Source organism: Hordeum vulgare, chromosome 5H (assembly GCF_904849725.1).
Source record: "Hordeum vulgare subsp. vulgare chromosome 5H, MorexV3_pseudomolecules_assembly, whole genome shotgun sequence".
Lineage (NCBI taxonomy): Eukaryota > Viridiplantae > Streptophyta > Magnoliopsida > Poales > Poaceae > Hordeum > Hordeum vulgare.
In genome coordinates, this window is record NC_058522.1 from 259,777,250 (window position 1) to 259,786,342 (window position 9,093).

Sequence of the window (9,093 nt, forward strand, 5' to 3'; positions counted from 1 at the left end):
CCCGTGGGTTCTTCTTCATCGGCGGCATTGCCCACTGGGAGAGGTGTTGGTCGGGTAGGGAAGAAGGGGAAGGGTACAGGGAGAGGTGGTGGCCGCGGAAGATCCAGGAGGACTGTTGAGCCGTCCTCGCCACCACCACCAGCTCATTCACCCGAGCATAGGACTACTATGGTCGACCCATTTGCGGAGGAGGCTACGGGGACTCCGGTCCAGGAGCCTGGTGTTGATGGGCATTCGTCCCATGAGACTCCGGTCCAGGATCAGCCTCGGGTCGAGGTGCATTCGGCCCACGAGACTACGGTTCCGGAGGCTTCACTCGACGTGGAGAGGCCCGGATGGGATACCTGGCCGGATCGGACCGAGTTGCCGGATTGGACCGAGGGTCCGGGTGGCTCAGGGGGCGGGGATGGCGGGGATGAGTTTACGAATAGTGAGGGTGATGTGCAGGAGGACGGGGCCACCGTGTACAAGCGTGCTAGTACACGTCTCCCGGTCGTGTCGGCTACCCGCGAGCAGAGGCCGGTGATTAAACCTGAAGGAGATAGGTAAGTACATTAACTCTTTTTTTAGCTTTTGCCTTCAAGTTTGTTCAAATATCTAATGCGTTGACCTTATCATACTGCAGGGGATGGGTACACCCTCTTGGAGTCCGCAGGCCGAACTCCGCCCTTGGTGTGCTTTGCCGGACAAATTTCCCGGGGTTTGTCACGTTGCCTGGTGAGGGTCGGGTTCCTACACTAGGATTTTCCTGGGAGCACTACCAGGCTGCGCAGGCCCCGTCGGAGGAGATTATAGATGGTGTCTTGTGCCACACGAGGGCCGAGATGGTGATCAAGAGCTTTTGGGTAAATTATCCTTTTACACAATCTAAAATTAACAATATAGCTAATTATTGTACTAATCGATGTTTTCACGTTTGATTGCAAACCTTCTATAGGTGTGAGGATGGATATGAGGAGGAGGCGGCCAAGGTTCTCGAGGCCGAGTGTAGGCGGTTACTACAGAACTTACGCCACGAGGCTCGACCGCAGGCTATTCGAGACTACTACGCCACGCGTGGTATTAAGAAGCAGAAGAAGGATTGCTGCGGAAAGTTTCTGAAGAAGGAGCAATACATGAAGGTAATTACCTATTCTTAAGTCCTTCAACGTAGTTTTCTTGATTTCATTCATAGGCGTAGCACTCAAAATTCTTTCTAATAACTTACAGGTGCCCCCGAGATGGTGTGCGGATAAGATGGATTGTTGGGAGGCGTTGGTTGATGAGTGGTGCACAGGCAGCTGGCGAGCCGTCCATGAGAATGCGAAGGATCGGCGTAGCCAAATGGTTGGTGTGCCACACCATCAAGGCAGCGCCGACTTACTTCAGTTCAGACGAAACTGGGTATGTGATTTGCTTCATGATTCATGCAATTCATTCTTCATGCTAATATTTTGTTCCTCTCTTTTAGGCGCATCACAATAAGACGGAGATGCCACACTTGTACGACCTTTATGGCATGGCCCATACTGCCTCGTACAAGAAGGCGAAGGCATCCTCTGAGTCTGACCTCGATGATCCCAAGAACTTCACCAACATATCATCCCACCACAAGCTCGTGGCATACAGGGACGCGAGGAAGGCTACGAAAGGGGATGACTTTAACCCTAGCCAGGAACCTTCGGATCCAGAGCTGGTGATGATATCTGGTGGCGGGAGGCCTCATGGCTCGATAGCCATTGGAGATGGGATAATATGTTGTCCACTCACTCTCCCGGAGATCAAGGCGCGCCAGTCGAGTAGCTGTCCTGAGATAACGCGTCGTCCACGACCAGTCGATCTTGCCATCGAGGTTAGTTGTACGGACTAAGAACACTTTCATCCATTTTATTATGTGTGTCACCATAGATCATTACTGTGGTAACGAGGAATGGTGTTTCAGGCTGCTCTTCAGAAAGAGAGATTGGCAAACCAGGCTGCTCTTGGGAAAGAGAGATTGGCAAACGAGGTTGCTCTTGAGAAAGAGAGATTGGCAAGCCAGGCTGCTCTTCAGGCTGCTCTTGATGAGAGGGACCAGACCACAACACGATTGATTGAGGAGGAGAGGTCCCGGAATGAGGCGGGTCAACGGGCCCTGTACGAGCTTTTTGTGGTAAGTTTTTTTCACATTAGCCAAATCATGTGTGTAATGTCTGTTTCATTACTAACTAATACGACCCACTCTTCAGGGTCTGTGCGAGAGGGCATGAGCTTGAAAAACAAGTTTCAGCTCCTCGAAAATTTCATATGCTCCGTGTTGCTCAAAACGCCTTTGGAGCTCCGGTTCTAAACTGTAAAGCATGTCGCACTGAACGAGAGAGTAGTCATCACTCCGCGACTGCCAAACGGTCAAGTCCCTCCGTCGATGCCCGTCTTCTCTTCGATTGGCATGGTGAGTTTCATTATAAACTAGTATTAATAATTTAGTGTCATCATGCTAACTGAGACATTGCAAAATATCTATTCTGCAGAATAACTCCCGAGCGGCATCGCACGACCCTTCTCCAGGTGTTTCTCCTCCTTGATGACCACTACGGTAAGTTTCTCTTCTCCTCTTTCATATAATGACATAGTTAGCTAATTTAGCTCCAAGAAGAGGAGAAGAGGAGAAATGAAAAGGAAGAACAAAAATAAGAAGAGAAAGAGAAGAGAAGGAGAAGGAGAAGAAGGAGGAGGAGAAGAAGGAGAAGGAGGAGGAGGAGGAGAAGGACTAGAAGGTCCTTGTTCTTCTTTATTTCTTCTTCTCCTCCTCCTCCTCTTTCTTCTTCTCTTTCATATTCTCCTTGCCTTAATTTCCCCAACAATGACATAATTAGCCCATTTAGCTCCAAAATGCCATAATAACCTCAAAATGGCATAAGAACCTTGGTTAGCTCATTAATATTATATACTTAGCTTGTTTTCCTCTAAAATGGGATAATTAGCCCATTTAGCTCCAAAAACACATAGTTAGATAATTTAGCTCCAAGAAGAGGAGAAGAGGAGAAGAAATAGGAAAAATGAAAAGAAAGAAGAAGAAGAAGAGAAGAAGGAGAAGGAGGAGGAGGAGGAGGAGAAGGAGGAAGAGAAGGCCAAGGACCTTCTAGTCCTTCTCCTCCTCCTACTCCTTCTCCTCCTTCTTTATTTCTTCTTCTTCTCCTCATCCTCCTCTTTCTTCTCCTCTTCCATATTCTACTTGCATTAATTTCCCCAACAATGACATAATTAGCCAATTTAGCTCCAAAATGCCATAATAACCTCAAAATGGCATAAGAACCTTGGTTAGCTCATTAATATTATATACTTAGCTTGTTTTCCTCTAAAATGACATAGTTAGCCCATTTAGCTCCAAAAAGACATAGTTAGCTAATTTAGCTCCAAGAAGAGGAAAAGAGGAGAAGAAATAGGAAAAATAAAAAGAAAGAAGAAGAAGAAGAAGAGAAGAAGGAGAAGGAGGAGGAGGAGGAGGAGGAGGAGAAGGAGGAGAAGGCCAAGGACCTTCTAGTCCTTCTCCTCCTCCTCCTCCTTATCCTCCTTCTTCTTTATTTCTTCTTCTTCTCCTCCTCCTCCTCTTTCTTCTCCTCTTTAATATTATCCTTGCCTTAATTTCCCCAACAATGACATAATTAGCCAATTTAGCTCCAAAAAGACATTATAAGCTCAAAATGGCATAAGAACCTTAGTTAGATCATTAATATTATATACTTAGCTTGTTTTCCTCTATAATGACATAGTTAGCTAATTTAGCTCCAAGAAGAGGAGAAGAGGAGAAATGAAAAGGAAGAACAAAAAGAAGAAGAGAAAGAGAAGATAAGGAGAAGGAGAAGAAGAAGGAGGAGGAGGAGGAGGAGAAGAAGGAGGAGAAGGCCAAGGACCTTCTAGTCCTTCTCCTCCTCCTCCTTCTCCTCCTTCTTCTTTATTTCTTCTTCTTCTCCTCTCCTCCTCTTTCTTCTCCTCTTTCATATTCTCCTTGCCTTAATTTCCCCAACAATGACATAATTAGCCCATTTAGCTCCAAAATGCCATAATAACCTCAAAATGGCATAAGAACCTTGGTTAGCTAATTAATATTATATACTTAGCTTGTTTTCCTCTAAAATGGGATAATCAGACCATTTAGCTCCAAAAAGACATAGTTAGATAATTTAGCTGCAAGAAGAGGAGAAGAGGAGAAGAAATAGGAAAAATGAAAAGAAAGAAGAAGAAGAAGAAGAAGAAGAAGAGAAGAAGGAGAAGGAGGAGGAGGAGGAGGAGGAGGAGAAGGAGGAGAAGGTCTTGGCCTTCTCCTCCTTCTCCTCCTCCTCCTCCTCCTTCTTTATTTCTTCTTCTTCTTCTCCCCCTCCTCTTTCTTCTCCTCTTTCATATTCTCCTTGCCTTAATTTCCCCAACAATGACATAATTAGCCAATTTAGCTCCAAAAAGACATTATAAGCTCAAAATGGCATAAGAACCTTGGTTAGCTCATTAATATTATATACTTAGCTTGTTTTCCTCTATAATGACATAGTTAGCTAATTTAGCTCCAAGAAAAGGAGAAGAGGAGAAATGAAAAGGAAGAATAAAAAGAAGAAGAGAAAGAGAAGAGAAGGAGAAGGAGAAGAAGGAGGAGGAGAAGAAGAAGAGAAGAAGGAGAAGGAGGAGAAGGATCCCTCCTTATTCTCCTTCTTCTTCCCTCATTCTTCTCCTCTTCTTCTCTTCCTTCTTCCCTCCTTAGCTTATGTTCCCCAACAAAGACATACTTAGCCAATTATCATCCAAAATGACATAATTAGCTTAGTTAGGTAAAAACATCATAAGAACCTTGGTTAGCTCAATAAAATGACTAATTAAGCTCCTAAAAGACATAATAAGCTCAAAATGGCATAAGAACCTTGGTTAGCTCATTAATATTATATACTTAGCTTGTTTTCCTCTAGAATGACATAATTAGCCCATTTAGCTGCAAAAAGACATAGTTAGCTAATTTAGCTCCAAGAAGAGGAGAAATGAAAAGAAGGAAGAAGAAGAAGAAGAAGAGAGGGAGAAGGAGAAGGAGAAGGAGAAGAAGAAGAAGGAGGAGGAGAAGAAGAGAAGAAGAAGGAGAAGAAGGAGAAGAAGGAGAAGGAGAGCTCCTTCTCCTTCTTCTTCTGTCCTCCTTCTTCTTCTCCTTCTTCTCCTTCTTCTTCTCTTCTTCTTGTTTCTTCTTCTCCTCCTCCTTCTCCTTCTCCTTCCCCTCCTTGTTTTTCTTCTCCTTGTTCTCTTCTTGCTTCTTCTCTTTCTTCTTTAATTTAGCTTATTTGTCATATATATGTTGTTGTTCTTCTTCTTCTTACTTTCTTATTCCCATTTTGCAGATTGGATGTACTACATGCATGGAAGCTGGCATTGGAGTGCTTTAGTTCCCATTTTTATTTGAGTTGATGAAAAATGTGGAACTATATGTGTGTGTATATATATATATATATATATATATATGGATGAAACTTTGTATGTGTTGGTTCTTTTGATATATGGGATGTACGTTGATGAACAAATGGCATTGATGAGCTTTATATGTATATCATATATGTGTTGTGACATATTTATAAAATATGTGCTATGAATTATATATATATATGTGTTGTGAAATTGAAAAAATAAACAAAAATGTGACAATATAGGCTCTTTGCCGTCTGCCAGCTGATGGCAAAGGCCTTTGCCATCAGCTCGCAGACGACAAAGGTGCCACGTAGCGCCCAGCTGTGCAACCTGGGCAGCAGCAGCTGGCCATATAGTATCTTTGCCATCTGCTTCAAGGGGGGGCAGACGACAAAGAAGAGGGCATGGAGGAGGGGGGAGGAGGAGGTGGAGGCTGACGGCAAAGAAGAGGGGGAGGCAGACGGCACAGAAGAGGGGGGAGGTAGACGACAAAGAAGAGGGGGGAGGCAGACGACACAGAGGAGGGGGGAGGAGGGGAGGCAGACGGCAAAGAAGAGGGGGGGGGGGAGGCAGACGGCACAGAAGAGGGGAGGCAGACGGCAAAGCCTCCGTTAGCCCCTAACGGAGGCAACGCCTGCCGCTGCCGTCTCGACATATTTGCCGACTGCTCTCATGGAAAGCTGACAACAAAGCTCTTTGCCGCCCGCTTCGGTGAGGCAGACAGCAAAGAAGCTACAATGCCGTCATAGGCTGACGCAGAAAGTTTGCCGATAGTGATATTCTTTGCCGTCTGTGATATACTCTTTGCCGTCTCTGATGGCAGACGGCAAAGAAGCTAATTCCTGTAGTGAGCAAGTGCACTTTCTGTCACTGGAACCTAGGAACAGAGCAATCACAAAAATGTGGAGTGATAAGCGACTTAGTTTCCTTGGTTACCCGACTTTATTGTCGCGTCCAGGTCACTACGATTTAAGGGCTTAGGCGGCTCTTGTGATTGGGTTGTCTAGCAATCGCTAAGGTTGATAATCAACAAGTTGATGTGTGTATTAACTAGATACACACACCGTATTCAATGAAAAAAAACTATGTTTTCAGCATATGTTGTCACAGATGCATCGACTATATAGCTTCAACAACTGATATCCAAAAAGGGATTATGAATAGCTAGCTTAATTAGATGCTAACTGGAAAAAATAGTTGCTATCTTAACTAGAAGATGGCACTGTAGGTAGATGAAAAACTGTTGCTAACTTGATTAGCTTATGATACATATGTTGAAACATATCTCAAACATAGCTTAGGCAACATATGTTGATGGAAAAAACAGATGCTGAAACATAGCTTAGGCAACGTCAAACAACGACACTTGTGCAACTTAGTGATGGAAAAATGTTTTTCTAGCGCAGTGATAAAAAATGTTGGCGACATATCAATGGAGTACCCCCTCCTTAAGAAAAATGGTAGACTTGTACACAACCTAGGATCATCCTGCTGTTGTTTTGCCTAAAAACCATACACTATGCCTAGTTGTGCATGCCATCTACTTATTCCTGGAGATAGAAACCTTTTCCCTAATTCCTAAATTAAACCTATTTGCTTACACAAACACACAGTATTGCCCCGATTGCATTAGGGTTGCCTCTATTGTTGCCTAAAAATCCACTCCCTGCAGAAATTTACTTCATATAGAAAACCAAGGATTTCAAGGTGTCCGAGAGGAAATTCACGGGGGAAATGTCCGGGGAAAATAAAACTTGCCTACTGCAGGAACATACACATGCTACATACCACCACTCAACATTGAAAAACTTGCCATACACATGCTACTTAAATAAACTTGCCTACTGCAGGCCATAACCCCACTTAATAGGACACTTAGCTTCAAAACACATCGACAGTCCATCCATGGACACTTAGAAAACTTGCCTACTGCAGGACACTTAATAAACTTATCACATGCTACATACACATGCTTCCCCACTTAAAAAATGATACTTAAAAAACCGACAGTGCCTGCGTGCATGTTGGACGCCTGATTGAGTTGCCTACAAAAACAGCCAGTGAGAAGTTGTCGCCCCCGTGCTCGCACGCGCCAAACATCCATCCACGCACGTAGCTTTCCTTCCCCTCTTCTTCATATCCATGTCAACCCATCTCCCCCCCTCTCCCTCTCTCTTTTCCCCTTGTACATTCAGATCCAGGCATTCAGCCATGGCTCTGCTGAGGGAGAGCTCTTCGCTTGGAAGGCCATGTATGGATTGTCGCACGTCTCCCTAGAGGGTCTTCGGTACGTATATGGCTTTGTTTTCCTGAGATAAGAGATCACAGTACGGCTGGTTAAACTAAAACTGACACGGAGTTCCTTCGAACAGTGTTCAACTCATGCCTGTCGATCGGAGCAACACAACACATTGACTACTAACCAACACCATCATCCAGCTCAAGGCCTAGCAACAGGTGGTGAGCTACACGCCTCGCTCATGGTCGTCAACTTCGCCGCGGCCCCCTCCATCCCCTCCCCTTCATGGAGACTAAAAAATGTCCGCATCTCTTGCTCCCCCTCCCTCTGCGAACCGTTGATGCCTACTAAAATCGAGACGCCTAGGAGCAAATCGACGGAGAAACACACGAACCGCTAGTGGTGGCGACGAGGACGAGATACATGGAGGAGGAGGATGAGGAAACGTGGACGAGATACGCGGGACGCACCTGTGGTTCGCGTGGATGCGGAGGAGACGGCTTGGGATCCCCGTCGGCCAGCCGCCCCGTGCTTGCAAGCCGCCTTCCCCCTCTTCTCTCTCATCGAGCTTGGGTAGATTTGGAGAAGCTCTTGCGTAGATGCGGTGGAGATGACTTGGATCCCCGTCGGCCAGCCGCCCCGCGCGTGCAAGCCGCCTCCCCCTCAACTCTTTCGTCGACCGTGGATCGATTCGGAGAAGCTCTCCCGTCGACGGTGGCTTTCCCGTCGGCAACGAGTTTCCAGGAGCTAGGGATTTCTGTCCGCACGTGAGATAGTGAGGGGAGGGGAATCTGAGGACGACGCGACTCCCCAAATATTCGAAACGGACAAAAATTGTCGCGCCGACCGCGCTGTCTATTTTCCGCCTAGCCACGTGTCACTGCCGATTTTCGGGATCGACGGCCCTCGTTCGGCCGCTGCATGCCACCAGATCACGCGCGCGTGAGAAAGCGTTTAGGAAATAAAAGATACATCACCTATTGCCTAAGCAATACACATGAAGTGGGCACGGACAACACGAATCACGAGAAAATCGGTTATTTGCCATTTTCAATACCGGGCTTCGCAAAACTGCCACTGTCAACATTGACTTCGGAAAAATGCCACCCAGCTCGTGGGCACTTTGATTAACATGCCATTCTTCCTTTTTCTATTTATTTTTCTTTTCTTTTCCATTTTCTGGCAGCTGAAAGGACCAAAGTGCCCTTAGATCTTACAGCCTTACCCGATGTGTTTGTGGCCTGGTTTGGATGGATTGTTGTTGGCTAGCACATCCTTGTCGTCAGATTGCTTGCATTATCTGTCTTCACAACTTGCACGCACGCATCCATCTCCTCCTAGAACTGATGCTGCCAACACACCAAGAGGGCAAGCTGCGCTGGCGTGCATATAGGCGTGGGTGAGCGGTGGCGAGAGGCGGTGGCTCGCGCACAGGCATCTGCCAGGCTGCACCGGCTCGT